Below are 27,007 nucleotides of genomic sequence, written 5' to 3'. Positions count from 1 at the left end.
AATTCATTTTATACTATACTTGGTGATTTTTCAAAGTCACGTCATTGCCAAAACTGTTTCATTGCAAATTTTTACTCTTTCATAATTTCTTGGTATAAACTATCACCTAGGCATTCATAATACCAAACATATTCTTACTTAGCCATTTTAATAGCTAAAAATTATCACATATTTACACATCATCCTTTAGCAATATCATAAGGACATACATTCAAAATGACTAAGTCCCTATACATGCCATAGCTCAAACATTGATCATCATAAAATACCGAGTTGTTGTTGTTGATAGTGTGAGCGTTCTCCGACTTCTTTAAGATCCCCGAATTAGCTTTGCAATACTATAAAAGAAGGAACATAAAGGAAGTAAGCATAAATCTTAGTAAGTTTACAAGCAAATAAATAACAACATTTAACACAAATAAATATACTCAAGTGTCATGATCTCTGATTTCCTCTTTACTTAATCTCTTACTCGTTCACTTACTTGTTTAATTAGATAACTCATGATTATAACTTACTCTTCTCTTGCTGAAATGTTGGTTCTCAATTGATAACATAATATGTTCTTAACTCTTATAACTCACCTAAATTTGCTATTTATGCTTTTACCTAAACTTTCATGGAACATGATTTGTTTACTAGCCCATTGAGCCACATTGGAATAATAAGGATACTTGGGTCTCTTTTCTAATAATAACATGCCAAAGCCATATCCCAGACATGGTCTTATATGGGATGTTTCTTGTACTACCAATGCCATATCTCAGATATGGTCTTACATGGGAGTTCTCATATCGGTGCCCATGCCATGTCCCAGACATGGTCTTACGGGGGACCTCTCATCTCGGTGCCAACGCCATGTCCCAGACATGGTCTTACATGGAACCTCTCATCTCAGTGCCAACGCCATGTCCCAGACATGGACATGGGACCTCTCATAATCTCAATGATGCTAATGCCATGTCCCAGACATGGTCTTACATGGGATCTCTTTACCCAAATGTCATGACATTTGTATCCGATACATTCCTAATGTTTCAACGGGGCTTTTATCACTGATTCTCTATCATCTCATACTTAAGTCAACATTAGATATTTTCATAAAATAAATACATAATTTCTGAAAAATAACAGCATTAATAATAATTATCAAAATATTGCATTTATTTACTATAAACTTACGTCAGTACAAAAATGTGATCAAATCTAACACTTTAGTCCTATCTTTTTTCTTTCCCCGGTCTAGCTCCGGATTTCGTTCTTTGTGATCTATAATTGCAAATTTAGTTTATTTAATACCCACAGTCATCAAAACAGTCCTCGACTCTAACTTTTACAAAATTATGATTTTGCCCCTAAACTTTTACATAATTACACTTTTTCCCCAAAGCTCGGAAATTAAACTTCATCTCTTATTCTTATGTTTTATAACATGTTGAACATTTTTGCCTTCTATGAAAACATCAAATTATTACTCTAACACTTACTTATGAAATTAGGTATTTTTGCCGATTGTGTCAATATACTCGTTTTCACTTAAAATCGACTAGAAAAAGTTGTTTAACATAATTTTTAGCTTCATATTCTACCATAAAACATCAAAATAAACATATTTCACCTATGGGTATATTTCTAAATATGAACCCTAGGTTAAATTATTGTTATAATAAACTAAATTAAGCTACCGGGATTCTAAAAACGTAAAGAACATTAAAAACGGGGCTAGAACAGACTTACAATCGAGCTTGGAAGCTTGAAAAACCCTAGACATGGTTTCCCCTTGTGAAATTCGGCCATGGGGTTGAAGATGGACAAAAATTGGCTTTTAATTTTGTTTTTAATTCATTTTAATAACTAAATGACCAAAATGCCCTTAATGAAAAACTTTGGAAACATGCCTAACCATGTCCATTTTTGTCTACCAAATTAACCAATGGTCTAATTACCATATAAGTACCTCCAATTTAAAATTTAATAACAATTGGACACCACTAACATGCAGAACTCAACTTTTGCACTTTTTACAATTTAGTCATTTTGACTAAATTGAGTGCCCAAACGTCGAAATTTTCGAACGAAATTTTTACGAAATCATTTTGTAAAATTTTAGACCACAAAAATATAATAAAATATTTTTTTCCTCATCGGATTTGTGGTCCCGGAACCACTGTTCCAACTAGACCCAAAATCAGGATATTACATTAATACTTACTTGCGCTTCCGACCATTGGTCTAATAGAAGCCGTATATCTTCAAGAGCGGTAAGTATTCCAACATAACTCGTCAGATGGTTCCACCTAATTAAATAAATTTTTAACATACAGTTTTATGTTAAATCTATGTAATACTTGTAAAATCAAATAAAAATTTTAGTAGTGATAGGTAACTTCTGATTTTGGGTGGAAATGTATATGGGTGGTTTACTCGAGGACGTAAAGTTGGAAAGCGAAACTGAACCCATGATTGTAGTAGTGATAGGTGACCTCTGATTTTGGCTTTATTTGGTGGCATCGCCCCGCACATCCCCCGGTACAATGTTGCCAACACGGCAGGCCCCCAAGTAAATTCGCCAACTACTCTAAAATCAACGAGTTTCAGCAGTGATGGAATTGTTATAAAAAATTATAAAATATAAATTAATTAAAATTACATAAATGAAAAAAATATTAAATAATATTTAAAAATTAAAATTAACTCTTACCATTTTCATTTGTTCGACGGAGATATGTTTATGATCGAGACGAATTAATTCCCCGGCCATTGCTAACATGATCAAATATTTTTGAAATTATAAAAAAATAATACTAATTTAGAAAGAAAATTAAAGGAAATAATCAATTAAAGAGAGCTTTGAGAAATTTAAGGAGAAATTTGAGTTTTTTGCTAAATTTTGAAGAAATTTTGTATGAAATAATAGGAGGGGGGATTTTATACTTTTTTTTTTACCTTGACCCCCCAACAGTAAAAAAAAAAGCCATTGGAGACAAAAACACGGAGCAAAACGCACCCTTGGGGGAGCATTTTTGCCACATCAGAAAAGCGCGTTCACGTCAGCGCGTTTTGTGCTGACATGGCAAAAACACTCCCCCAAGGGCGCGATTTGCTGGAAATTTCACCCTAAAACGCTCCTACGTGGACGAGCTTTGCCAAAATCGGCCCTTTTCGGTAAATAATGCAGAAATTAGTCCATTTCCGTAAATATACTTAAAAATGAACCTTTATAGATAAATTAATCTTTTTATATAAATCACAAAATAATATAATTGCATGCAACAATTAATTATAAGTGGACAAGTAAAAAAACTAATATATTATATAACAAGTTACGCTTATATATAATAATTCTATTAGTTGACATGTGGAAATTCCAATTTATGACACATAAGATAAAAAATTATATTTATCTAATTATCGTTGGATAAGAAAATTTATATTTATTAATGGGTATTTATAAATCCTTAATAGATATTAATTAATTTAATCAAATAATTATCACGGGCAAATTACCAAAAAAAGCCCTTTTTTTTAAAATTTACCTAATTGGGCCCTTTATGTAATTATTTACTGGAATGGTCCGTTTTTCGTGAAATCGCGTCTACGTCAGCGTGATGTCAGGGTACGCACCAGGAAATCACGTCCACGTAAGCGCGATTTGCTGACGTGGACACAAATCGCGCCCCCTAGGACGCGATTTGCTGACGTGGCATGAACAGTTTATGTTTTTTAGCTTGGAAAATTTTGAAAGGCCATAACTTTTCGCTCGTTGTCCGATTGAGACGAATTGTTTTTTGATTTCGAATAACTTTTCGAGATATACGCGCTGATAAACCACCGAAGGTGGTTTGCCACACTTTTCGTCGAAAAAAATCCTTTTTTCCCCTAAATTTTGATTTTTTTGGTTTAAAATTGAATTTTGAAACATTCAAATCATTATTTTCCTTATTTATTTGAAGTAAACACCGATTTTTTTTACAGAATTGTTGTATTATTTTTTTTGATTTGACACGTGTTTACTTCAAATAAATAAGTATAAAATAAATAAGGAAAATAATGATTTGAATGTTTCAAAATTATCACAATCAAATGGTTACATTTCTTCCATGAAAATGTTAAATGGAAATCAACGGTAAAGGGTGACTTAACCCACTAACATAAATTAATGGTGGGTAATTTACTCATTGGGACATGGTTTATTAACATAATAAGGACTTGCCCAACCTCCCTCCATATTCTCTCTAGTTTAATCATCTTCCAATATAGTCCCTTTACCATATTTAACAACTTATTTAATTAATTACTCAATGAATCTATTTTCTAATATCGTATTTGTCTTGTAAACTTCTAGATTTCAAATTTTCGAACAACTTAATTTAAATAATCTGATTTTTGAAATCAATTTTTCTGACAATGATGAAAAATCGAGTTGTTAAAGTACTTCAATTCAATTCCCAAACTCTTTCTAGATACCGTATTTAATTAATAAAAACATATTCAAGATTTTAGTACTCGATCATGTTACGATATGAATTCTAAATAAAAACATATTCAAGATTTTAGTACTCGATCATGTTACGATATGAATTCTAACATTAAAAATTTGAAGGCATTACATAATTGATGTATATAATATATGTATATAATATATATTTTAAGGTTAATATGTTTTTTTTTTCATTTTGGCAACTTTACAATCATTCTATCAACTAATTTACCCCACTCCATTGCAGAATGTTGTTGTGGCAATAATAGGTCAACCCGTGATTGATACGTGACAAACATTTTTTAAAACAAAATTAACAACCTTTTTATAATTCTTTATAAAAGTCTTGCCCAATGATAATTCTTTATAAAACAAAATTAACAACCTTTTTATAATTCTTTATAAAAGTTTTGCCCAATGATAATTCTTTATAAAACAAAATTAACAACCTTTTTATAATTCTTTATAAAAGTCTTGCCCAATGATAATTTGACACCTGGTAGGATCAAAATTTTTATTTTTATTTTGAAAAAACGATCAGCTGATTCTATTAAATAAAAGGAGAAGGAAACACCTGTTACAGACTCAAAAATAGAAAAATGAAATGTCAAAAAATGAATGGCCACCAAAACGGTGCCTTGAAAAACAAAACTGGAAATAAAAGCTATACCTAGGAAACCTGAAATGCCAAAAAAGAAAAATAAGACCTAAGAAACCCTTCTCCTTCCTTCTTCTAATTCTGTTGAGCATGAAACCTCTGTATCAGCCGTACTAGAGACATATTTTCTCCCAATATCGCACCTTCCTAAGATCACAGTCTCTTTTTGAAATGCAAGTTCATCAGGCTCATAAACATCACAGACCCGGACTCTGTCTTTCTCTCTAACCACCATGAATGTTGTTTCTCCTCTCATGATTTATCAAAATCTCCACTGCATGCGGTGCTTCCTCTATCCAGAATCGAGGATGCTCGTAGCGCCCCCTTCTTTCGCCATCGTATGAGCCGCTTTGTTGGTCTCCCTTGGTATATGCTTGAAACACATTCTTTTAAATCTGTAACTTTTTCACTTAATTTCTTTAATCAAGCTACTAATACACGATCTATCTTCATCCACAGAGTTCAGTTTACGTATTATTATTAACACATCCCCTTCAATGCAGACTTCCTGGAACCCCATATCTTCAGCCAAAATAACGGCTTGCAGACACGCCCTAGCCTCAGCCATCACTGGATCTGCAATATTTTCCCATGGGTAGGTACACGCTGCCATTATTAGGCCTTCTTTGTTTCGCGCTATGATCCCTGAGATAGAACATTTTGTTAATTGATTAAAGGAAGAGTCAAAGTTAATTTTTATGGTGTCATTAACTGGTGGTTCCCAAACAAAATGTCCAACAGCACATGAGTTCTTTAATCTCTCCCTCGCAACATTTGTCTCTGCATAGTAGGGCTTAATAAATCCCACAACCTCATTAACTGGCTCTCGTACACCATCATGATAAATCTTATTGCGATTATGCCAAATTGCCCAAAATGTAATAGCTCTGATTTTACATGCATCTATGCTCTGATTTTCAAATTCTGTTGCTAACCAAATCTTCCAACTGTTCTCTCTGTTGCATGTTGGGACTGCCATTCCCAAACCCCGCAAGACGTGCTACGTGAATATGCAACCTCTAAATAGATGATCCACCGTTTCCTCTTCAGTTTGGCACACCGGACACAAAGTGTTGACAATCAAATTACGGGCTTTTAGATTATGTAGACTAGGTAGAAAGTCACTAGTAATTCTCCATAGAAAAATTCGTATTTTGCTTGGTATCTTGAGCTCCCAAAGCCTTGTAAAGAAAGTAGTAGGAATTTCATTATTTATTCTTGTACCCCCTCTGTAATAAGCCATCTATAGCCACTTTTTGCTGTATATATCCCAGTATTGTCGCCACGCCATACTGGAACATCATTTATATTTCTTGGTAAAAAAAATCATTAAAATTTAGAAAATTTTAAAATATAAAATATTTTTTGTAATCTAAAAATAATTTTGGAAAATATTACAAAATAAATAAATAAAATCTCGTCTTTTCCACTGAACCCCTTTTCAACCCCCAATCCATATCGTTGCAAATCTCTTGCCCCCATCTTTGCAAACCTATATTGTTATTATATCAAGAGTGAGTGCTTTGTAACTTTATAAAGAAATGAAAACCTTCTTTCACCATATCAAAAGAAACGAAAGTGGGTTGTCCTAGGATTTTTTCTTTCGGTAACAACCTATTTTCTCAATGTTGGAAAATCAGATTTTGAGTTGAATTTCTTAAATTAAATTATTTTGAATAATTTGACCGAAAGGTTTTCGAGAGTTGATATGTTATTGAATATAGATGTTATTGATGGGTAATTAATCTTAATTAGGATTATTATATGATTTATTAGAGAATTTAGTTATTAAGGCATATGGATTAAATTGTGAAAGTCACAAAATTAGAAGGGCTAGTGTGCGAATATTAGAAAGTATGATTGAGGAAGTTACAGTTATTTTCAACCCTTAGGTGAGTAAATAGGGGCAAATAAGTAAAAACCAGGTTATGATTTTGGGTATTATTATTTAAGTAAATAGGATTAATTGGATATAATATTTGTTTTTGAAGGGTTTTTTTCTTTTCTTTCTTAGTTTTAAGAATCATTAAAGGTTTGTTTTAATGATTTAAACGTTCAGTTACATTACTCATCAATTTTCTTTTACATGAAACTTTTTTTGTGGTGCAAGAATAAATTAAACCATGTCTAAATAAATAGATTTACATCTTCTATCATCATCCATTATTGATTGACGGATATCCTCTTTCAACAGACCTCTCACGATATGAGGTGGATCTTCAAGAATAACTAAGCAATTAACTTTGTCTCCATCCATTTTAGCAAAATGGTTAGCAACTTTATTGCTATCCCTCTAAATGTATCAAAATTTAACTTGTCAATCTTTGGAGTACCAACCATGTATCAATCTAATTTCATCAATACTAATTACTGCTGCTAGATCGTTCCTATTGAGATCGAAATACACCAAGAGGGGGTGAATTGGTGTATTAAAACGTTTTTAGGAAATGACAAAAATAAAACGACTCAAGTATTTGTAGTGGTTCGGCCTCAATTGCCTACCTCAACTACCTTAGCTTTCCTCAACTAAGGATTTCCCAAATCTACTAGATTTGAACCTTTAAGGACAATGTTTAACCTTATAAATTCCTATTTTTTCAAAGGTAAGATAGAACCACTTCCCCTTAAGGTTTTCTACCCAAAACCTTAAGTAACACCTCACAAATGAGAGGAAATAATGATGAATAAGATGATACCTCTAAAAGGTAGATAATCAACAATTAAGCACTCTCACACAAAGTTACAACACTTGAAAGAATGATAGAAAACTTAACCCACAAGTGTGTACAAGAAATATTTAGTAAAAGATTGAGAAAGATTGAAAATTGAGTTCTTGGAATTTAGCTACTTGTTTCTATATTTTTATTGAGGAGCATTGACATTGTATTTAAATCATCTAACAACCTTATGGACATTTGTAGCTATTAGAAACAAAATAGAGTTATTGCAACCATAAAAGCTAGCATTAAATATAGTTTGCAACTTTGTTGTATCGGTAGAAAGGGATTTGTATAGGTAGAAGTCCTTCTAAAATATGACCGTTGGGCTCATTGTATTGGTAGAGGTCCTCTTGAACTGGTAGAACTCTGAGAGTTTCAACTGGTATTGGTAGAACCCAACAGAGTATCGGTAGAAGTGCAGGGCAGGCTAAAATTTGACTACTACTTGGGCTTGTCTTGGTAGAAGTCCTTAAGGTATCGGTAGAACCCTGGTTGTATCGATAGATTGGACCAAGATATCGGTAGAGATTCCAGGCCAAAACTACCTTGCATACTGGAGTGCGTTCTACAGATAGAAGTCCAGGTGGTATCAGTAGAACTCCTAGTTCTATCGGTAGAATTATTTAGCCTTTTCAAGGTCTTTCCATCTTGAGTTCTATCGATACTTGTCCACCTAAGTATCGGTAGAAGTCCTTCAGACTTTAAGAACTCATTAAAATTTAAGTTAATTTAAGGCTTTTTAAATGTTTATCTTGTCCAACACTTTGAAAACAAATTTAATGACTTATAAATAATTTTTTTACAAATTTAAGTAGGGAATTTTTAATATACTTTTTGTTATATCAAAATACTTGAAAAACTAGAGCTAACAACCTCTCCCTTTTTGATATAACAAAAAAATTTTGAAAAAATTTGCTAACACCCCCTATCTTAAACATTATTTTCAAAATAAGCTCCTTTTTGAAAAAATATTTTAGATGTCATTTCATTTAAATTTCCAACTTAAAGAATTTGGCTTTAAGATTAAGTTGAAAGAAATTGTTTTAATTTCCAACTAAGGAGAATTTTGCTTTTGAGTTTAAGTTGAAAATTATATGATGCAAATTTTGTATTCTTCTCCCTCTTTTTGTAATATAAAAAAGAATGCATGGCTGAAAAACTAAGGGAATAAGTGCACATAACTTAAACATAAAGAGACATAAGAATAATAATAAAAAAATAGAAACAAAAAAAAATGAAGCATGTAAACAAGTAGATAGAATAACAAAAAAATGGCAGTACATTTGAAATAAAAGCATCCAAAGGCAATGAAAAAAGAAAACATCCCAAAGCAACCAAATATGCAACCAATATAAATATCCCAAATATCCAAAGAAAGACAACCAAACAACCCAAAACAGTGATATAATCCAACCAAAAAGCATATAAAAATCAACCAAGAAGTGAAGTCATAATTGTTCGATGGCGGGGAAAACGAGAGGCCAACTCATTGATGCACTCATCTAATTGATTATAGTGATCATTGAAATGGGTAGTCAATGCATTAAAACATGCATTGACTTGCAACGACAGCCCATTGATCACCTTGAGTAAACATGTTATGCACAGGGACGACAGAGCGAGAAGAGCTGGATAAGCCTCATGTGGAGACTTAGGAGCATCGGCTGTTTGTGAAGCGACTGGTGGAGTTGTCAAAGCTTGAGCCGTCGAGGGTTGCCGATCAAACTTTCGGACCCAATTTCCCTTATCATCAAGCTTCCAATTGCAACTATGCATGATCGATATATCGATAAAGGAGTTTATGGTACTATTGAGGTCTATACTTACGTTTATTCTAAGGGTACGAAATATATGAGAGAGGAACGTACCGTAACGTAAGGTTTTTTCCTAGACAATGGTAACCTAACAATCTTGAGGAGGTTTAGAAAAATAATGGAGGTTAAGTTGAGGGGATGGTTGGTTCTAAAGCAATGCCACATCCAATAATCGGTGTGGCGAAAATTGAAATATTTATTGGTTGGGGCAACGATCCAAGTGAATATAAGATGGAGGATACGATCATGAAGGTCCAATTCATTGCCTACATAAACATTGGGCCTAGTTAAGGAAGTATCGTATGGGCTGTTATGATGTTCGTCACCTTTATTGGTGATAGAAAGAAAAGTAGAGAGAGATTCGACCAAGATAGTAATCTTTTGACCCATGACGGAAGAAGTAATAGATTGAACTAGATAGGTGTTCGGGTCATGTTTAAGTTTGGAATTGGAGTAAAATGTCCAAACTATGTTCTCATAGCAAGGACCCCTACTTTGGAGACAATCGAGCCAACCCCTATCGCTGAATTGGTCGAGGTATTTGAATTAAAGGGTATTTGCTAAAGATTTTAGATCAACGGGACGGGAGATTTGAACCGCACGTGTTGCAAAATAGGTGTTAAATTTTTCGAGGGCATCACTATCCTCTAAACATTCAATTATTGAAGGGTGATCTAAGGGAGCGGAAGAGGACTCACCTCTAGCACATTTAGGTGTGGGACGCTTACAGGATGTACAGGGAGGCATTTTATCAAAAGGATGGGTAGGCTAAGGATTAAAGGGTCGGTTTAAAAAGTGTACGTGTAGAAGAAAACAATAATACGAGCAATTTATATCCCCAATAACAGCAGATGAAATTTTGAAAAAAAATTGATGCATATGGTGAATTATGAAAAAGAAAAGGGCAAACCGAAAGTAAATTTTTTTATTTGATATGTATATATATCTAAAAACAATTTATATATATGTACAGTAACAAAAATATGTATATATGTAAAAGTTATATATGTTCAATTTAAAATAATATATTTATAAAAAGTTGTCTTCTAAAGCTAGTATGATTTTGAAATAAAAAAAAAAGAGATTTTAGGGTTTACCTTAAAAACATAGGAAATGTGGAGACTTTTGGTGGAAATTTTGTTGAAAATAAAGTGGAAGGCATGTGGGAGACAAGATTAAATAAAAAATAAGAGAGGAAAAACGGTAGAATATGGGGTGTTGGAGATGTGGGGACCAAAAATAGGGGGTGGGGTTTTAGGAAGAAGATGACACTGTAAAAAAATTTATTGTTGGGTATATCTATACCTACATTTACCGATACTTTCCAACTTTTATCGGTAGAAGTCGAAAAGGCTTCTACTGATATCTCATGAACACAAACCCAAAAATACCACTTCGGCACAATTCTACTGATACATCCCTATATACTACTGAAAAAACTAGTCCGAAAATGAAAAAAATATATATAGAAAAAGGTACAAAAACAAATACATAACACATGTAAAATCATATAATACAATGTTCAAACAAATATCTACAAGAAAATCAAGTAAAAACATGCTTGAAAGCAATCAAAAGGTGGAAAATAAATTTACTAACATACTCAAATTTTGATCTATGATTTAAAATACTATCTAACTTAATTATATTACATATTAATAACATTTCAAACATGTGAGAATAAAGAGAAATAAGTAATTTATAAGTTTACAAGTATAATCAAGTAATGTACACAAAGCATTCATAAAACAACACAAGTGTCCAAGAATGTCAAAAAGATTATACAAGAAGCTTACGAAGGCAAGTTCATTAGTCCTAACTCTCCCTTAATTATCCAAAATCTCTCATTATCTAAAGGCTTTGTAAAAATATCAACTAGTTGATGCAAAGTATTTACAAACTCTAAAACTATGTCTCCTCTTTGCACATGATCTCTAATGAAATGATGTCTTATCTCTATGTGCTTTGTTCTAGAGTGTTGGAGGGGATTTTTGGTTAAGAAAATAGCACTAGTGTTATCACACCTTATTGGAATGTGATCCATATCAATTCTGTAGTCAACTAATTGTTGCTTCATCCAAGAATTTGAGCATAACAACTACCTACGACCACATATTCCGCTTCGGTTATGGACAAAGCTACACTATTTTGTTTCTTAGAGAACCAAGAAATAAGCATGTTTCCTAAGAATTGACATGTTCTAAAAGTGTTTTTTTCTATCTAACTTGCATCATCCAAAATCCGCATTGGAGTAATCATGCAACCTAAATGATGAATCTTTGAGATACCAAAGTCCTAGGTTTGGACTGTTCTTAAGGTACCTAGAGATTCTCTTAATGGCTTGAAAATGTGACTCCTTAGGAGATGATTGAAATCTAGAGTATAAACAAACACTAAACATTTTTTCCGGTCTACTTGTGGTAAGATAAAACAATGACCCTATCATAGACCTATAAAGTTTAGTGTCAACACATTTACCTCCTTCATCTTTATCAAGCATTTTTGAAATACTCATTGGTGTTAATTGAGGCTTCAAGTCCTCCAATTTAAACTTCTTGAGCATATTCTTGATGTATTTGGCTTGATTGATGAAGATTCCATTTTTAGTTTGCTTGATTTGGAGCCCCAAAAAGAAGTTGAGCTCACCCATCATGCTCATCTCAATTTCACCTAGCATAATCCTAGAAAATTCTTGACAAAGAAGTTCATTAGTAACACCAAATATATTATCATCAACATAAATTTGTACTACTAAATGTCTTTTTCTTTAGTTTTTATGAACAATGTGGTGCCTACTTTGCCTCTTCTAAAGCCATTTTCAATTAAAAATTTGGAAAGCCTTTCATACCAAGCTCTAGAAGCTTGCTTCAAACCATTTAGAGCTTTGGAAAATTTGAAAAATTTATTTGGAAAATTTGGATTTTCAAAACCAGGAGGTTGTTCAACATAAACTTCTTCATTTATGAAACCATTTAAAAATGCACTTTTGACATCCATTTGAAAAAGTTTGAAATTTTTTGAACACACAAAAGCTAATAACATCCTAATGGCTTCTAACCTAACTATCGGTGCATAAGTTTCATCATAGTCTATACCTTCCTCTTGGCTATATCCTTTGGCAACTAATCTAGCCTTGTTTCTAACAATGTTACCATTTTCATCAAGTTTATTTCTAAAGACCCATTTAGTTCTTATAGTTGGATGATTTTCTAGGTCTATCAAATAAATTTCATACTTGATTTTTTTAATTGATTTAATTCTTCTTGCATTGCCATTATCCAAAATTCACCATTTAAAGCAACATTAATGTTTTTAGGTTCTATGCAAGAAATGAAGGCAACATAATTATAAGTATTTCTAATTGAAGATTTATTAATTACCCCTTTAAATGGATCACCAATGATGTGTCCATCCGTAACATATAAAAGCTCTCTTGGGTGTCTAGATTCTCTTTCAATGTGAGTTGGTTCTTGGAGTTCATCAATTTTGAGTTCTTGAACTAACTCATTTATGCCTTAATCTTCATGTGATGTTTGATTCTGCTTAACTTGATATATTTCTACATTGTCAAAATCAATAGATTCCTTTCTAGAATGAGAGTTAGATTCATAAAAAATAACATGTATAAATTTTTCTACAACAAAGGTTCTATTGTTAAAAATTTTATAAGCTTTAGAATTTTTGGAATATCCAAGAAAAATACCTTCATCACTTTTGGAATCAAATTTTCCTAAATTTTCTTTTCCATTATTCAAAACAAAACATTTGCAACCAAAAGGATGAAAGTGGCTTATGTTAGGCTTTCTTCCTTTAAAAAGTACATAAGGAGTTTTCTTCAAAATATGTCTAACATAGCTCTATTTATAATTTAGCAAGAAGTGTTTATGGCTTTCGCCCAAAAATATCTTGGCAAATTATTTTCACATAACATGGTTCTAACCATTTCCTTTAAGGTCCTATTTTTCCTCTTAACAACTTCATTTTGTTGAGGGGTTCTAGGTGCCAAAAAATTGTGACTAAAATCATGTTCATTACAAAAATTATCAAAGCCAAGATTTTCAAATTCTTTTCCATGATCATTTCTTACACTTGAAATTGAATATCTCACTTGGTTTTGAATCATTTTACAAAAAGTAGTAATTTTTTCTAAATCTTCATCTTTTGAAAACAAGAAGAAAACCTATGTTTATCTAGAATAATCATCAACAATAACAAATCCATATTGTTTACCTCCTAAACTCATAGTTCTAGTGGGTCCAAAAATGTCAATATGAATAAGTTGAACTACTCTAGATGTAGAAACTATATTTTTAGATTTAAAAGATGCTCTCCTATGTTTACCTTTAGCACATGCATCACATACTTTATCAAAGTCAATAGGAAAGTTAGGCATGGCAACAAGTTCATTTTTAATAAGCTTTGACATAACACTCATGCTTGCATGACCTAATCTTCTATGCCATAGCCAACATACATTTTCATTATTAGTCATAAAATAAATATTAGAGGAAGATATGTCATCAAGATGCACCATAAAAATCTTACCTACCCTATGTCCTAAAAAAAGAATCCTATTATTTACAATATATACAACTTTGCACCCATTAGACTCAAATATTACTTTGAATCCCTAGTCACAAAGTTGACTAATGCTAAAGAGGTTATGCTTAAGACCATAGACATAAAGCACATTTTTAATGAGAGGAAGAATTTATACCTATAGAACCAATACCTTCAATAAGTCCTTTGGAGTTATCTTCAATGTAACTTCTCCTTCATTCTTTGGCATTAGTTCCATGAAATGGCTTTTGTCACCGGTCATGTGTCTAAAGCATCCACTATCAAGGTACCATGAGTTCTTCTTAGAGTTGTTTGCCTTGAAGCAATGCTCTTCCTCCTACAAACACAAAGTTAAACTTTGGATTTTCGTACCCAAACTTTCTTGGGTCCCTTAGTATTAGTATTAACAATTTTTGTCCCTTTAGGAATCCACTTCTTTAAAGCATCCTCATTCTGAAATGTGTTTAATTCTTTTGGAATCCATACACTCTTATTGAGTGTGCTCCTAGATGTGAGCTTTCTTAAAGATCATACTTGTTTACCATGCCCTTTTTTGTGGCAATGTGTGCGTGAGAGTGAGGCATCATAAATATAGCTTGGTTTCTCAAAGAAATTTTAAATTTTCTTTCTTTTTGTAGATTTACAAAACCTAAGCCACTCTTGTCAAAGAAGGCTCTTTGAGATTCAAGCATATCATTTAGTTTTTGTTTCCCCATATGAAACATAGAAAAGGAATTATGCAAGTTCTTATTCTTTAAAATCAAATCATCAATTTGAGCTTGCATGTTATTAAATTTCTTTTCTATTTCCTCTTTAGCTCTGATTAGAGACTTATTTTCCTCCTTTAATTTTGAAATCATTTTATTATATTTGGAGTTCATAGTCTCAAAATCTATAGCTAATTCATCAAAGGCATCCTGTAATTCTTCAAATGTATATTCATTTAATTCACTAGAATTTAGGATTACCTTTGGTTCTTCAATAACCATAAGACATAGGTTAGCAACTTTATTGTCCTCATCATTATCGGATGAATCGCTATCACTTTAAGTTGCCATCATGGCTTTTTGCACTCATAGCAAATGATTGGGTCATTTTCCTTTTTGCTTGGTTCACCTTTGATGATGTCTCTTCTTGGGAATCTTTTGGCTTTGTTGAACTTCATGAATTTTTTAAATTTCTTTGCAAACATAGTCACCTCCTCCCCCTTATCATCATTACTAGAGCCTTAATCCTTCTCATAAGTTATTGATTTGAAGGCAACTCCTACTTTCTTTGGAGCTTCTTTGATTTCTTGTGCATTGTGTTTGGTATTCATTTCATATGTCAACAAGGAACTGATGAGCTCATCAAGTAAGAGTAAGTTGAGATCCTTTGATTTTTCTATTACTGTCACTTTAGGTTCCCAAGACTTTGGGAGACTATTCAACATCTTATTCACCATCTCATTGTTGGGATAGATCTTCCTAAGAACTTTGAGACCATTGATGATGTGGGTGAAGCGACCGGACATCTTCTTGATTCTTTCTTCCGATTTTGCCTTAAACAACTCATAATCAAGGGTGAGAAGGCTTATCTTAGACCCCTTAACTCTACTTGTCCCTTCATGGGTGACTTAAAGTTTATCCCATTTTTCTTTTGCATTGTCACATAAGGAGACTCTATTGTACTCATTTGGACCAAGAGAACAAAATAGAGCGTGCATGGATTTCACATTTAATTGCACCATTTTTATATCATTATCATCCCATTCACTCTCTTCCTTTGGGACAATAACATCTTCAACCCTTTTTATTAGAAAAGATGACACATTTGTAATTATCCTCAAAACTTCATAGTCGTTAGCTTGGATGAATAGCTTCATTCTTATTCTCCAATATGAGTAGTTGGTGTCATTGAATAAAGGAGGCCTTATGGTGGAATGCCCTTCTCCCAATATGATGGAATTTTGTTCCAATGCCATGAAGCAAATTTCTTGACTTGTGGCTTCCATCTTGGATATCTTGAGGATCTTTTCTCTTGGTGGTAAAACTGTCTTTAGAGTTCTAGCTCTGATACCAATTGTTGAGATTGAAATACATCAAGAGGGGGTGAATTGGTGTTTTATTCAGTTTTTAGTTTTCTTTTCTTTTATGTTTACTTAGTTGGAAGATCTTATTTCTATACGGAGACAATTGCGAGCGGAGATTGCTCTAGCACCGTGCTTCAATATATTATTTATAAGCATTCTCTCTACTCCTCTATTTCGTTCATTTATTTATACTTAGTTAACCTAATCAATTAACTATTTTGTAAGTATTAGAATGATTTCTCATGCTTTATTCATATCTTGCATGATTCGTTTATTGAACTAATTAATTAATTAATTAAGTTGATTAATTAACGAAAAGTAAGGGTTCATAATAGAATTAGTTGGTATAAATTATCTGTTCTTAAACACTAAGCTTGAAAATCCTAGGAAGTAATCAAAGGTTAAACGAGGTCGAGAGACAAGTTTACCGAGTAAATCATAATTCATCTCAGTGGAAAAAGTGAGGTCGAGGGTAGGGGTGTTCATTCGGTTAATTGACCGGTTAACCGACCCGAAATAACATTAACCGAATTAACCGACCTTTCAAAATCTTTAACCGTTGACTGAACCGAAATTTTTTTCAAAAAAATTAACCGAACCGAAATTTTTTCGGTTAATTCGGTCGGTTAACCGAATTAACCGAAAATTATATGGTTTTTTATTTTTGGTTAAAAATTAACCAAATTAACCGAATTAACCGAATTACCTGAATTAATCGAATTAATTGAATTACCCGAATTAACCAAATTGAATCACTACATAATTAAATTATTTTTAGACTTTTAGACTTTAGTTTTAGTCTTAGTTTTAAAATTTTATTTTTATTTATTAAATTATTTGTAATTTAATTTTATGATTGGGTTGGGTTGGGTTAAATACTTGGATTTAGATTGGGTTTAGATGAATAGTGGGCCTATTTATATATTATAATTTTATTTATTAATTTTTTCGATTAACCGAAAAAATTCGATTAACCGACCGGTTTCGAACCGAATTAACCGTTAACCGAAAAATTAAAAAATAATTAATCGACCCCGACCGAAAAAATTCGGTTAACCGACCGATTAACCGAATTAGGTCGGTTAACCGAATTTTTTTGGTTTTACCCGAATTTTGCACACCCCTAGTCGAGGGATAAGCGAGTATCTATTGATTAATTAATTAGTAGAGTCCGAGAGGTAATACTAGTTAATTAATAGATAATTCATATTAAAACATGAATTCTGAAATCGGCTAATCTTATGTTTATTAATTGGGGATTTAATCAATCATAGGCTAGAGGCTTGCATTGTTGACACTAGAAATAGGAAATTCTATTAGGTTAATTTAGGTTAAGTAATTTAATTGGCTTAATTAATTTTTTAATTTGGATTCATACTACTAATTCATGACTCGATTAGATTAGTAAGTATTTTCTGTAACTACTAATTCGTGACTCGATTAGATTAGTAAGTATTTTCTATAATTAATTTAATAATATTTTCTCCAATCTGCAATCCTTTGGGTACAATTCTTGGAATACTTACCGGTGTTCCGTTGTAACACTTTTATATTACAATTTGACTTGTTCACTTGCAAATACCGCACTTAAATATTTTTATTTTTATTTGTACGATTTTTACTCTAAACGTTCGCACATCTAGAAGCGATCATGCTCAAATAAAAATTATCCACTAAATTTCTTTGAATATGCTTGGTTAACCATAAGGCTTTCCATTGATGAGTAAAAAATTCACATAACAATCAAAACCAAGAAGGTTAAGATTTTTATGCGAAAAAGTTATCTTTAAAGTGTAAGTTAAATAATCTTGTTGCAGTCGCAAATTTATAAACTTCTTTATAAGTTTACCACATGCAACAAAAGTACACCTTTCAAACTTAGTTAAGGCCATAAAATCAATTGGTCTTTCAAACCAAGGTTTAATGAAACTAGACCAACAATAAAGCATTAAAAAAAATTAATAGCATACACGTTAGAAACATCAAGGTATGCATTATTAATTCAATCTCCACTGATTCCTTACCTTTCTTATCTTCCGGTATACGAGGAGAATTTTCAATTTCCAACTTACCTCTCTTAAACAAACGACATTGTCTTTTGAAAGTAGAATTATGTAATGGATAGCCCGTCAATGGATCCTTGAATTCCTATAGCAAAGAAACACCACTAAACAAAATTGAGTCATGGTTAGTTAAAACATAATCACTCCTATCTTTTCCTTGGGTATTTACTTGATTTTCTTTTTGTTTCTTATTTTCTCTCTCTTTCTTTTTCTTTTTCTATTTTTTTCCTTTTCCACTTCTTTTTCACTCTCTTTCATTTTCTTTTTAGCTTTCATTTTCATTTCTTTCAAACTCTTTTTTTATTGTTTTCACTCTTTTCTTTTAACTTGTTTTATCTTCAAGAATTTGCTTCGGAGTCAAAGACACTAACGTGATGGACTTCTTTTGGAACTCAAAGGAATAATGGTTGGAATAACCATCATATTTTTCACGGTGATCAAACTAGCACGACCGTCCTAAGAGGATGTGACTAACTTGTATGGGCGCCACATCACATAAAACTTCATCTCTGTACTTTCCAATAGAAAACAAAAGCATCACCTGCTTAGTCACCTTAACTTCTCCGCACTTGTTGAACCTTTGGAGCTTATAGTTTAACACCCTCAACCCAACTCGAATCACAGGATCCAGATATCAGATGTTACAACACATAAACATTTAACAAATTTTTTACAGCCTATATACACCATTCAAAACATACTTCTTATTTCTTTACTTTACTTTCTTAAAGTAAAAGAGAATGTGTAATAATTACAACAAATTTCAAAATAGTATATGACATTACAATTTAAAACTTTGTTAAAAACAAACTCTATTTGGCATAGTGGACTAGGCACTATACTCCTGTGATGCCCTCTATATGCATAATATCACAACTCGAACTGTTACCTAAGTCCATCCTTGGCTGGGTCCCTCCTAGTGTACACACTCTTAAAATGGAACCTGAAACATAAACAAACACTTGTAACTTCAAATGAATTTATTGAGTTTAACTTAGAATACCTTGAACACTTGTTAAATTCTTCATCGTGGATACTCTAAATTTCCTTTAAGTTGAGGGCGGATACTTCTACTAATATCGGGCGTATACATATACGCCAACTACCTACTTAACCAACGTTCAGCAGATTTACACTAAGACCGTTGTTTAATACTACCCCTAGGATAGGGTTCTCACCGATATTATTCTTGGCAGATACTTATACTAGCTGATCCTTAAGATGAACTTCATACAAATCCTACCTTCAACAATTTCTCATACTAAATTTAACAACTATCAAAACACCAATCAGATCATATTTTGAAATGGCACAACTCCTATCTTATCTTGATGGAGTTAACGCTCTAAGTCAATCTAGAAAATTCCAGACAACCATATCACATATCATGAGAACGCCAAGTTTGGCGGACAACTTAAACTTTAGATAACCTTTATATATCATGGAGCCCTCAGATTGTTGGATACGATAGAATTTAAATATCTTTAATACATAGCATTCACAAACTTGAGACTGGCAAACACTTTCTTACTCATAATTATGAATACACCATATTTCTGTACTGAAAGACTAATATGACAGGGTCACCCTACTAAAAACACTGTTGGGAACTCTTTCAGAAGTTTTATTTAGATCATATTCAAATTCTGCCATAAAACTAACCAAACAAAGATATCGTCAAACTTATCAGATCTTAATCATTACATTAATTAGCGGAGAAGTCTTGAAGTTTACCCAGATCACGACACATAAGCGTTTGAGTAGACTTCGCCTCAAGGGCGCTTCAGAATACATAACACAAATATCAAAGAATATGTCACACAGGCTTCACCGAATACGCCACAAAGGCCTTACAAAACACGCCAAAAAGGCATCACAGAGAATTATATGTTTACTGTCCTGGCAGATTATCTTAGAGGGTGTCATAGGTTTTTTCCACATGATCTTATACATATCTGCACATCGTGATCTGCCAATCTAGTCTACTTCTCACTGGAGACATCACCATGAGTATTTTTATTTTCATATAATGTCATGAGTCTCAACCACTTGGTCTTACACATTCCCATATCGTATTCTGCCAGTCCGATTTACATCTCCTTAGAGGCTACACCATGAGTATCCTCATTACGCTATGACCTGCCGGTTTGGTTAGCAATGTACCAGCCTAACAAAGGCATCACAAATGGATGTTCACTCATCTAACACAGAATGCACTTACCTAGATTCATTCACATACCTGATTAGTTCATAGTCTTCTGACAAATTCGTACCTTTCCATACCTAAAACTCACATGCATATACACCACACATCATCTTATCTCATTTGTAGACATGTAACAACTTTACGATAATACAAACCTATATACACTCACCAGTTGTCCGAGATGATATCATCATACGAATTTCTATTAAACAACTAACATACATGAGTCAGAAGAAAAACTCACCTGAAACTCACCTTTACTGCAGCTCGGAACTTCCATTAAAATCTCATTTATAGATAGTTTGTTGACATCTTGATTATAGACAACCCCCATGTAGGGCCTCTTATTCATACCCTATTGTATACAAGCTTCTTAACATATTTACTCTTTCAAAATCATAACATGCGAAGCTATCAGACTTACCAGGAGGTTGAGACATCCACTTATTAACCCTAAACCATAACTTCCAATTTAACAAAGAAGGAAAGAATATTTAAGTTTTAGAAGAAGCGGAGCGTGGAACAAAACGGAAGAAAGACTATCTGCATGTTCTATTCATACCATATATATATACTCAGTCCCTCTTATTAGATCTTGACAAGTGTTGATTGTATATAGAAATTGTCAATTAAATGCCCTACAAAATCGGGAAAAATATAAAAGAGAATCCAATGCAGATGTTGCTTGACCAATTAATCAATTCAATTAACTCTTAACCAATCACGCTACAAAACTCGTCTTGCACAGCACTCGAGCAAGTCAGGCATATCATATCTTCGGTGGTAATTCTCTTAAAGCTTGCTCTTAAAGATAATTAATTCTTTTACGATTTCCTCATACTCTTGAAAGTTTCTCCATATACAAATTTTTAAGGTGTATCCTTTCATAAGCTTACACTCTCATGAGCACGCTCTTTCTTTACTAAGAAACATCCAATGATAAAAACCTCAAATTCTACACGAATGGATATATTATGCGCCAGGATTTAGCTTGCCAAAATTTTGAAAAGTTGCGGACTATACTACAATAGTGCGCATAATTAGGTAACCTTCATATCTATTTGCCTTTTTCTTCAATCCACCAAATTTGGGGTGTTACATATAGGGTTGCGGATGCTTTATCATTGATGTGTGTAACTACTCAACCATGGAGGAACTTGCTAAGTTAGCATAGCTACCGCCGTCAATTATTAAACTACACGCTTTGTTGCTTACATGACAATGTGTTTGAAACAAGTTTTCACTTTGGAAGTCTCCATCGTTGGTACGTACACTTAAGGTCTTTCTTGTAACGATAACTTCACCTAACATGGTTTTTTATTCAAGAAAAACAAAATGGATTAGTAGTAAAAAAATGACTCACCACACTCCCTCACATATTTCTCTTGATTTGATGAAAACACTCTCACTCGTGTTTCACTCAAATATTAGTTTTTATCCCTTTCAATGCTCTCATGCACTCTTACCTTTTTCCGCTCAAAATTTCTCTGAAGTTATTTATGAAACTTTTAAACTTAGCCAAAAATTTGATCTTTGGGCAAGAATGGTTTCAACGGTTCTAAAAAATTGAGGTAAAAAATGCTTAGAATACCAAATAATGTAAACATACTTGAAAACTTTTCAACAAAGATACCAAATGATGTCAATCGATGCCACTGAATAAAAATTTCCTTCACTTTCTTTTTTCACTTCGAACTCTTTTTTTAAGCTTTTTTTACTCTTTTCTTTTTGCTATAATTTTTTTCAAATATTTTTTCCCTTTTATTTAGGAACGAAAGATAAATATAAATATCACCTGAATTATAATCCAAAACTCTGAGACCAAATGATCTGATCCTATAATCGGTTAAACAATTATAGAATCACAAAAGTGGCTTGATCATCCAATTCAGGTTAAAAGGATAGAAAATAATAGAAAAGATAGTTATAATAAGATAGATATATAAAATATGGACCCCGACCCAGTAAATATTTTTAGAAAATAACTGTAGGTATGAATGACCCCGACCCATTTTCTATAAAACAAGTTAAAGAATCAAAGGTATCAAGAAGGAACCCCGACCCTTTACCTATACAAAGGTAAGAACCGAAGGTATAAGGGTAACCGCCACACTCCAAAAAAGAAAGAAGGGGAGTGAAAATATTGAAAGGGTGAATGCCACAAGATGTGAATCTTGATAAGTTCGATAAGTGTTCATAAAGAACAAAGAGAACTTTTCTCAAAGATGTATATTGATCATTAGTTTTTGAATGATTACAGATGAGCTTCTATTTATAGAGATAGCTAGGTCAACGAACAACCACAACCAGCCTTTAATGAGTATCCGATCATCCATGAACCTATGTAATGCATGTATTTTTCACATTCAGTGGATGACCGAATGGTCATATACTCCTCCTTTAGGCGTGCATGCATCTAACGTGTGTATGAAGAGTCACGTTCATTTCCCTTGTAAGTGCATTTCCCTTTTTCATGTATGTATCCTTAAAAGTCATCCCCCAGCCTATGTACATGCATGTTAAAGCTCATTGAAGAGTCAAATTCATGTTCTTTTAATGTTGATGAATGTGGAGACACAATATATTTTGAAAGGAATATGAAGAGTCATATGTGCATGGTTCAGTGCATGAATCCTTAAGTGCAAAGGATGTTGTCGTACATGTATTTGGAGGAGAAGGCAAAAAGTCACATGGTGCATGAATGACCCATTTTGTGGTCGACCAATGTAACTAAAATACCATATAAATAGAATTCTATCAAGCACAAAATCAACACTTAAAATATAACAACTTGACACATAAAGAGACAATAGTAAATACTATGAATTAGACTCGATACTTATATACAAGACGCAACATATCATTTGGAGACATGACTCTTTAAAACGAGAAACATATGAAAATTAGGCACAAATGATATAAGACAATCAAAGACATATGGAAACATAACATAACAGAATAAAACACGAATTGAGATTTTAACACGTTTACACACAAAACATAAAGCAAACAATAGGACATAACTAACATACTTGAACATGGAAAAGAAAATATTAAAAAACGTCCATAACATAAGTTAAATGAAACTTGATGATAAATAATTGAGCGGAGGAAGTGGAAAAAGGATCATATTAAAGTTGTTCGACTCGAAAAAGAAAGATTTAGATTTGACCTGAAAGAAGAAATAAACCAATTTAAAAATTAAAGAAAACAAAAACACTAAAAGAATAAATTTAAAAACTAAGAATAAATATTCAAAATAATAAAAAAATGAATAAATAGACAAAATTTAAAACTGAAAGATGGATCGAATAAACTGATGGATGTGATGGATAGTTGGATATGTGTCCAATTGAACCCTTTGAGATATAAATCCCAACAAACTCAATTAATGGCTCTAATCAATCCTCCAAGAAATAATCATTGACACATTAAAGGATGAGGAATAAATTCTTAGATTCCTTAAAGAAAATCGAGAAGAAAATCACTTCTAAAAATCATAAGAAATAAATCTTGCACAAAAAAACAAACTTCCAGAGTTGAAAACTTTATTAATGAAAAAAATTTTGTGTTAATGAACAACGAAGAAACCTTTATATAAGCTAGCTAAGTACATCCAAATAAAACTCTAAAGTATAATGAAATTCTAATTAATCTAAACAAGAAGTAGTTTTAAACTAAACTTTCTTATTTGACTAAGAAACATAAAACTCATAAACATATTAAAATACTTAAATAATATCTAAAATTCGGAATAAATAAATAATAAAATAATAAAAATAATATTAGGCTCATATATAATTAAAAATTAAGCCTAAAAACTGAACCCAATATGATTTAAACTCGAATTAGAAGCCCAAAACTTGTGATTTTCGTAATAATCCCGTCTAGAAATTGTGCTCACGTAGTCTTCACTAAAACCATCATAACTTGAGTTCCCAAACTCAAAATCAAGTGATTAAAAGTGTATTATGAAGCTAAGAGACAGATCTCCGATCAATATGGGACATATTGACCAAGAAATACCTGTATCCCTCCCAAAAATGCACCGCAAGTCAACTGAGTATAACATGGCTAGGAGTGTAGGATTGATTGGGGTCCTTGAAGTGTAACATCTAAGCTTTTAAATATCTTTCATAAGGACTTTTCCTTATGGATTGATATTTTAAGTCCATGAACAAAATTGGTCCCTTCTAATTTATCATCTCTTCATATTGAACTCTAAAGTCCATCATCTTGAAGCTTCAGCTCTTCTTCTCGAAATTTCTTTGTGATAAAATCTTGAACGAATAAGTTGAGTTCTCACTTCAACTGCCTAGATTTGGATCTTGTGATTGGACCTTGAAGAAAACTAAGCCCATCTCCCTCATGGAATTTTAATGGGTCGGGCTGCTCATATCACTTAAAGCCCAAAAATAAAATGTCCAAATTTTTTTCCCAAATAGCCCATCCAAAAATATTGTTTCATCTTGTACTTGGGCTTCACACTTTGTTTGCCCTAAATATCTTAAATCAGTCCTTGGATGGCCTTCTTAGGCCCAACGCTTTTAATTCCTAAGAAAGGCCCAAAAAGCTCCATTGTTTTAACAAAAACCCAATTTGGATCACTAAAGTTTGGCCCATTTGAGATATTTTATTAGGTTTTGTCCCAATCAAATACCCACTTAGCTGTATAATCACATGATTCCGCCTTAAGCTTCGAAGTTTAAAAAAATTGAGCAAAAATCCAAAGTATCGATACCTCTAACCAAGTATTGATACCTTTCAAAAGTTATCGATACCCATGTCTGGTATAGATACCAATTTCATCTTCTGTTTCTCAAAGCAGATTGAGCAAAAATACAAAGTACCGATACTTTCCAAAATTTATCAATACCCTCCCCTGGTATCGATACTGTTTTGAGGTTCAATGTTTTGAAAATTAAACAAGAAATTGTTAAAATATCAATACCCTCCCCAAGGTATCGATACCTCATAGAAAGTATGAATATTTCCTTTATTGTATTGATACTATAGGCTTAAACGGTCACTAAATTTAGGCATTAAATGCTCAAAGTATCAATACCCTTTCAAAGGTATTGATACTTGTTGTTGCAAGAGACATTAATGCACTTTTTCTTACATCTCCAACAACTCTGTTCAATTTCCTACCAACCCAAATGGTTGGATATCAATTAAGAGGTATAAATATCAGCTTCCAAAGCCTCTATAACAACAAGAGAAATTACAAAAGATCAAAAGCTTCAAGATATATCAAAAATTCATTACTAATAGCTTTGTACTTAAAATTATTCATCTTTTCTTGTAAACACTTGTGGGATTTCATTGTATTTTTTTTATCAGCTCAAGTGTTTTTATTGTGTGAGTGCTTAATTGGAAAACATCATAATCTTGTAAGGATTGTTTCTTTGTTTGCTCATTTGTTTACTCTTTTGAAAAGGTTTAAGTCTTAAGATTTAGGTAGAAATCTTAAGGGAGTTGAAGGTTAAACATTGTCCTCAAAGGTTGAATCAAATTAGTGAATTTTGGAAAATCTTTAGTGGTGGAAAGCTAAGGTAGTGTAGTAGAAAATTGAGGTTGAACCACTCTAAATTCCTGTGTTCATTATTTCTATTTTTCTTGTCTTGCTTCCACTAATTTTTAAAAGGGTAATTCACCCACCCTCTTGGTTATTTCTGTTGATTGATCTAGCTAAAAATTGGTATGGGAGCTAGTCTCTAAAGACAGTCTTAAAACCAAGAAAAGATCCTCAACAAAGCTCAAATGGTCATCAACATACACTACGACAATTACGTCCACTTCCGAGTCAGTTTTCTATGGAGAATCTCAATCTATCTCCAACCCTCCATACTTCAATGGAACCAACTACTCATATTGGAAGACGACGATGATGTTATTCATTCAAGCCAACTGTTGCAAAAAATCCGATTTGAAAACAGTTTCTTGCAAAAAAAAAAATTGAAAATCGACTCGGTTTTCTCCACTATTCTCATACCACGAACTACTTCGTGTATGGGCTCGAACCAATGGAATCAAAATACAAAACTAGAAATTCTTTTACTTTATGTGGAAAGAAAAATTCTATTCTCGAATAGAAAGCGGTAGAATTGTTATTCCAAAAAAAATATATTTAATAGTTGAAAATAAATTTTCTCTATTTTTCAGCAGAGTAATAATATCTTAAAGCAGGTGTCAAAATCTGAGTCTGCGAAACCTTAACTCTATTCAGACAATCCTTTAGAAAATGTTCCTTCAAACCACACTTAAAACATCAACCTAACAACTTACGGCACTCTCTAGAATACCTATGCTTACAGTGTGCACAAAGCGGCCATTTAGGAACTCTCGTCGAACCAATAGCACTAACAACAGCACTACTTTGCTGCCTGGATTGACTCGGTTGAGACCCATGTCTCACACCCCTAACAGAACTAT

The 27,007-nt window shown here is 32.6% G+C and overlaps 1 long non-coding RNA gene across 2 annotated transcripts; it reads left to right on the top strand.

The window, feature by feature from the left end:
- Positions 1-5,061: 5,061 nt before the first annotated feature.
- Positions 5,062-6,497, top strand: LOC121218321 (uncharacterized). Of its 2 annotated transcripts, none has more exons than XR_005914562.1 (2): positions 5,062-5,504; positions 5,598-6,497. It is a non-coding gene; the product is annotated as an uncharacterized lncRNA (long non-coding RNA). The 2 variants fall into 2 exon arrangements; XR_005914561.1 differs by having other exon boundaries at positions 5,068-5,504; positions 5,642-6,404.
- The last annotated feature ends 20,510 nt before the right edge of the window (positions 6,498-27,007 follow it).

Source organism: Gossypium hirsutum, chromosome D06, assembly GCF_007990345.1.
Source record: "Gossypium hirsutum isolate 1008001.06 chromosome D06, Gossypium_hirsutum_v2.1, whole genome shotgun sequence".
NCBI lineage: Eukaryota > Viridiplantae > Streptophyta > Magnoliopsida > Malvales > Malvaceae > Gossypium > Gossypium hirsutum.
The sequence above is the reverse complement of the archived record's forward strand: the minus strand, read 5'-3'. Positions and strand labels throughout refer to the sequence as shown.